This window comes from Coregonus clupeaformis, unplaced genomic scaffold (genome assembly GCF_020615455.1).
Source record: "Coregonus clupeaformis isolate EN_2021a unplaced genomic scaffold, ASM2061545v1 scaf0697, whole genome shotgun sequence".
Taxonomy (NCBI): Eukaryota; Metazoa; Chordata; class Actinopteri; order Salmoniformes; family Salmonidae; genus Coregonus; species Coregonus clupeaformis.
The window spans coordinates 167,188-174,145 of record NW_025534152.1 but is presented as its reverse complement, the minus strand read 5'-3'; positions in this window follow the sequence as shown (position 1 = coordinate 174,145).

Below are 6,958 nucleotides of genomic sequence, written 5' to 3'. Positions count from 1 at the left end.
TCTGGGGGTTCCCCCCCCCGCATCAAAAGCCATCACCATTTCAAACACTGTAACACTGCTTTATTTGAACATGTTTCACCTGCTAAAAATGGAGTCCAAGACAGAAACCCCCAAAAGCCTCAAACCTTCCTTGTCCAAACACTAAATCAACCACTGAGCAGGATCATAGAACCATAGCATCTTACAGCAGCCCCTTACATTCAGCCTTCATACCCAAGGAGAGGGTCTTCAGAGTGGGGCAACAGAAGCATGAAAGGCCCCTGGACACTGGAGCTAGAGTTGCCTGCATGTGAATGATGTAACGTGGCCTCCAGGAAAGACTTCATCATGCATGTTACACAACTCTGCACTATTTGTCCCTACTGGGATCCTGTCTCTGGGCTTGGTGATGGGGTCCAGTGGATGTGTGGAATCATTAGCTTATGATGTCCTGTCCATGGACATCTTCAGTGGTTCTGTGCTGGTTTCTGTGAAGTGAAGATCAAAGATAAAGATACACAATGAAAAGTGTAATGGACTTTTGAATACATACTGTACACACAAACATACACACACACATACACACACACACAAATTCCTACACGCAACCTAATCATCTCTCTTTCTCAACTACAGCACACAGACACACAGCTTCCTCGCACATTTCCTCATTTATCCAAAGGCGCTCTCTTCTGTCCAATAGAATAACTGCATGACTGCAGCAAATTGAATCTGTGAGAGAACTGAACACTGTAAGATGTTCTTCTCCTCTTTTCTATTTCATGAGAGAGTAACCTGTTGATTCATCCTAATGAATATGAATGTGATCTATTATGACCATGGTCAATATGACCGTAATCTATATGACTGTGGTGGTCTGTGTCATTGTGTGTGTTCCCACAGCCCTCTCAGTTCCACAAGTTCACATGGTACCCTGCACATCGACTCTGTACTGGTACGCCATGTTATTTTTTACTCTTTATTGTTATTCGTTACTCCTCGTGTCACTATTTCTCTATTTAAAAAAATATATATATCTTTAACTCTTCATTGTTGGAAAAGGTCAGCTTTTCACTGTTAGTCTATAAGAATGGAAAAGACCCCAAAACAAACCCTGTGAACCCTGTCAGCCTGACTCTTCCCTTCCTTTCCTCTCTCCCCCTCTCTCTAGCACTGCCGTCTTCCCCTCTCTGACGTCATAGCAACTGCAGTCAAACAGAACATCGAGCAGAGCAGAACATCATACATCCCTCCATCTGTCTGGGGGCTAGCTATGGACGAAGGGGGATCGGAGAACGGAATGCGGAAGAGTAGGAGAAGGAGGAGAGGTGGGCACTAACCTCAGGCTCTACAGACCATGTCATAGAGATGCTATAATATTATTCCCTATAATCCATCTTTAAACAGACTGGCTGCTACCAGGCTCTGTATAAATTCCCCTGAGGAGAAGTAAAGTTATTCTATCAGTCACGTTTCTATGTCTGACTCAACCCACCGCTGCTGCAGAGGACCAAACATGAACATGCAACACGGCCATCTAATAGACAGACCAACTTCATGTCAGAGAGAGGGAGAGAGAGGGAGAGGGAGAGAGAGAGGATATATGGGAAGGGGAAGAAGAGGGAGAGAAAGAAACTTACAGAATATGGGTTGGACATAGAGAGGAAGAGAAAGAATGAAAAGGGAGAAGGGAGGGGAGGAATAGAGAAAGAAGGGAAGACAGACACGTGATAGGGGGTGAGAGTGAGAGAGACATTGAGAAAGAGAGACAGAGAGAGAGAGACTGAGAGAGAGAGACAGAGAGAGGTGCAGACAGAGAGAGAGAGAGAGAGAGAGAGAGAGAGAGAGAGAGAGAGAGAGAGAGAGAGAGAGAGAGAGAGAGAGAGAGACAGAGAGAGGTGCAGACAGACAGACAGAGAGAGAGAGAGAGAGAGAGAGAGAGAGAGAGAGAGAGAGAGAGAGAGAGAGAGAGAGAGAGAGAGAGAGAGAGAGAGAGAGAGAGAGAGAGAGAGAGAGAGAGAGAGAGAGAGAGAGGTGCAGAGAGAGAAAGAGGGAGAGAGGTGCAGACGGAGAGAGACGCTAAGTGATTAGCATTCCAAAGGGATTGGCTGCTGACTCAGGAGACTGTGCAACTTTGCTCTTTCGCAGCCACACACACACAGGCACACATGCAGGCACACACATGCATATCCTTATCCATGCACATGCACATACACTCACTCATGCATGCACAAATGCACTCACACACACACACTACACACACACACACACACTCAATCACTCACACATGCACAAATGCACTCACACACACACACACACACAAACTCTCTCATGCATGCACAAATGCACTCACACACACACACACCGATAACCAGTGCTTTATTCAGCTGGAGGTACAGAAATGAAATACGACCTCCCACTGTGCAGATTTTAAAACATACATAAAGGTTGTGCCTGGAACTTCCATGACAGAATAAACCGCTGATAGGATCATTTGGCTTCAAAACCCCTCTTGATGCCTTCTATTTATGAATTACAATTGGTATTATATGTTACGAATTTGCATGATATGTATGATACACATTGGCAACCCGTCTTTCAGGGCAGGTGGGGCAGCCTAGCTTAGTGCTTTCTGTGGTGGTGGGGCAGCCAGCGGAAAATACGGAGAGTAGGGATTGGTAATGTTTTCTAGTTGCGCCGTGATTGGGTAATGTTCCCTAGTTGCGCCATGATTGGCTCAGTGTTCTGTCACTCATGGGGACACTACGTCACTGCCAAATCTAAGGGTAGAGCTCGAAAATTCAAGCTCCTTGGGTGCTGCCATTGAGTTACATTAGAAGTGCACATCCAAGAAGGCTCAAGGTCATTGGCCACAGATAAAATGACGTCAAATCACATGATATCTACAGTAGCTTTGATTGGACTGAACATGTCAACATCATACTTTCAAAATCTTAGCTAGCAAGCTAGCAGTCATCATCATGAATCCAAGTCGACAATCTATTGGCAAATGCTTTTAAATCCTTGTCATATGAAAGATAAATAATGAAGAGAAATTATAGATAAAACGTATCGGTGCTCATCGGCCATTGGACATAAACATTACACAACAAGTTGGAAATCGCAAATTCAACAATGAGTGGTTTGGAAGGAATTTGTGTCTAACTGCAAGCATTGCAAAGCAATCACTAGTCTGCTATTCGGTGGAGTGGGTGTGTGGTTCCAAGTCTGGGTTTAAGGGTCTCTTTTCCAAGTTTAAAAGGATAAACATTCAACATTGGCCATGCTGTCAATGCAGCATGAATTCTGCCGCACTCAAAACAACTGGGAACTCTGACTGGGAAAATACGTTTTGAACGGTCATCCAACTCCGAATTGCAAGTCGCGAACTCATGCCTCTTTCTAGAGCTCCGACCTGAAGATCACTGACGTCATCATGATTCGACCTTGTTTTTTTCTGAGTTCCCAGTTGACTTGAAAGCACCATAAATCCAGAGAATGCCAGACTTTGAAGACAAAGTTTGATGAGAAAATTTGCCAACGATGGACCACCTCGCCACCTTCCTGTTCAAGTGAGCACAGCACAACAAGGTGAGTCCAAAAATGTCTTGTATGTTGCTATATAAATGATGTAATATGCCAGGGAGATATGTATACTGTAGCTAAGAAAGTAATACTAAGTGTATATTGTGTAGTGAGCTGTTAATAGCCCATGTAATAATTTGGTCCCTTTTCCCCCTCTTAATTTCGCCTACTGTTCTGACTTGGTGGTGCACATGTAGCCTATAGCCTGTTTTAGAGAAATGTAATCATTGAATATTGTAAGAGTTTTCATTGTCTGCTTATATGTCTAATACTAAGGAAGTCTTGAGATTTTGCTCGCCTGAGGTAGAGTATCTAATGATAAGCTGTACACCACACTATTTACCAAGAGTTTTCATCTATATTTTTCGTAGCTGTCTATTTACCACCACAAACCGATGCTGGCACTAAGATTGCACTAAATGAGCTGTATAAGGCCATAAGTAAACAGGAAAATGCTCATCCAGAGGCAGCGCTCCTAGTGGCCGGGGACTTTAATGCAGGGAAACTTAAATCCGTTCTAACTAACGTCTACCAGCATGTTACTTTTGCAACCAGAGGAAAAAAAACTCTAGACCACCTTTACTACAAAGCTCTCCCTCGCCCTCCATTTGGCAAATCTGACCATAACTATATCCTCCTGATTCCTGCTTATAAGCAAAAACTAAAGCAGGAAGCACCAGTGACTTGGTTAATAAGGAGGTGGTCAGATGACGCAGATGCTAAGCTACAGGACTGTTTTGCTAGCTCAGACTGGAATATGTTCCGGGATTCTTCCGATAGCATTGAGGAGTACACCACATCAGTCACTGGCTTCATCAGTAAGTGCATCGATGACGTCGTTCCCAGTGTCCGTACGTACATACCCCAACCAGATGCCATGGATTACAGGCAACATCTGCACTGAGCTAAAGGGTAGACGAACCATCAAACAGGCAAAGAGTCAATACAGGACTAAGATTGAATCGTACTACACCGGCTCTGACGCTCGTCGGATGAGGCAGGGCTTGAAAACTATTACAGACTACAAAGGGAAGCACAGCCACGAGCTGCCCAGTGACACAAGCCTACCAGACAAGCTAAATCACTTCTATGCTCGCTTCGAGGCAAGCAACACTGAAGCATGCATGAGAGCATCAGTTGTTCCGGATGACTATGTGATCACGCTCTCTGTAGCCGATGTGAGTAAGACTTTTAAGCAGGTCAACATTCACAAGGCCGCAGGGCCAGACGGATTACCAGGACATGTACTCCGAGCATGCGCTGACCAACTGGCAAATGTCTTCACTGACATTTTCAACATCAGTCCCTGACTGAGTCTGTAATACCAACATGTTTCAAGCAGGACACCATAGTCCCTGTGCCCAAGAACACTAAGATAACCTGCCTAAATGACTACCGACCCGTAGCACTCATGTCTGTAGCCATGAAGTGCTTTGAAAGGCTGGTCATGGTCATTTTTTGGTTTGCCCCACCAAGATTGACATGCTAAAATCGCCACTGATGATACAGTATGTTACGAATTCTAGCTAGGTGGCTAACGTTAGCTAGCTGGCTAACGTTAGCTAGTCTAGGGGTTAGGATTAGGGGTTAGGGTTAAGGTAAGTGTTAAGTTTAGGAGTTAGGTTAAAGGGTTAAGGTTAGGGGAAGGGTTATTTAAAAGGGTTAAGGTTAGGATTAGGGGAAGGGTTAGCTAACATGCTAAGTAGTTGCAAAATAGCAAAAAAGTAGTAAGTAGTTGAAAAGCTACTAATTAGCTAAAATGCTAAAGTTGTCCATGATGAGATTCAAACTCACAACCATTGGGTTGCTATACATTTGAGACTTTCGCTTTTGTCTTAAGCAACCATACCAAATATAACATATTATACTAATTTGAGTGTCCCGGATTTATATTTAGTGTGTTACGTCTAGTCTATGAGACCAGGCTGACATCCCCGGTTCCCAAGGTCTATTCTACACAATATATTTATATCTGAAGAAGGGCTTGTTCGCCTCCAGGCTGCCCTTGCTCAGCTCTAATACCTGCCTCCACATTATGAAGTTCCATTCTGAGGCTGTCCCTTACTGTTTCTACCTTATAAAACGGGGAAAAGCCTCCAGGCTTAGACCTATACCGTCTATGATGGCAGGCTGCCAGAGCTGGCATTGAGATGAAGAGAGGAAAATATAGGGAAGTGCGACGCCTTGTGGTGATGATGATAAGTGCATCATTGAAATAAATTATAAATACAGCTCTAGCCACAGGTTTCCACAGAAGCAGTTTACGCTTCTCCTAAATCTCAAGCAAATCAAATCAAATCTAATTGTATTGGTCGAATACACATATATAGCCGATTTTATTGCGGGTGTAGCGAAATGCTAGTGTTCCTAGCTCCAACAGTGCAAGTATACAGAAGATAGCCCTATTTGCTAAAAGACCAAGTCTATATTATGGCAAGAACAGCTCAAATAAGCAAAGAGAAACAACAGTCCATCATTACTTTAGGACATGAAGGTCAGTCAATACAGAAAATGTCAAGAACTTTGAAAGCATGGAGGAGCAGGTGTTATGGTGTGGGGGTGCTTTGCTGGTGACACAGTCTGTGATTTATTCAGAACTCAAGGCACACTTAACCAGCATGGCTACCACAGCATTCTGCAGTGATACACCATCCCATCTGGTTTGGGCTTAGTGGGACTATCATTTGTTTTTCAACAGGACAATGACCCAACACACCTCCAGGCTGTGTAAGGGCTATTTTACGAAGAAGGGGAGTGCTGCATCAGGTGACCTGGCCTCCACAATCCCCCAACCTCAATCCAATTAAGATGGTTTGGGATGAGTCGGACCGCAGATTGGAGGAAAAGCAGCCAACAAGTGCTCAGCATATGTGGGAACTGCTTCAAGACTGTTGGAAAAGCATTCCAGGTGAAGCTGGTTGAGAGAATGCCAAGAGTGTGCAATGCTGTCATCAAGGCAAAGGGTGGCTATTTGAAGAATCTCAAATATAAAATATATTTTGATTTGTTTAACACTTTTTTGGTTACTACGTAATTCCATATTTGTTACTTTATAATATTGATGTATTCACTACTATTTTACAATGTAGAAAATAGTACAAATAAAGGAAAACCCTTTATGATTAGGTGTTTACAAACTTTTGACTGGTACTGTATATATATGATGGGATGTATAGACATTATTGACAGTTTATGGATAGAATATGTAGTATATCTGGAGAATACATAGGATAGAATAGTATATGTATAGTATATGTACAGCAATAGTTAAATAGGATAGGCCTTGATTAGAATACATATGAAGTATGTAAACATTATTAAAGTGACTAGTGTTCCATTAAAGTGACCAGTGTTCCATGTCTATGCACACTCCCTCTCTCTTCCCACTCTTGTG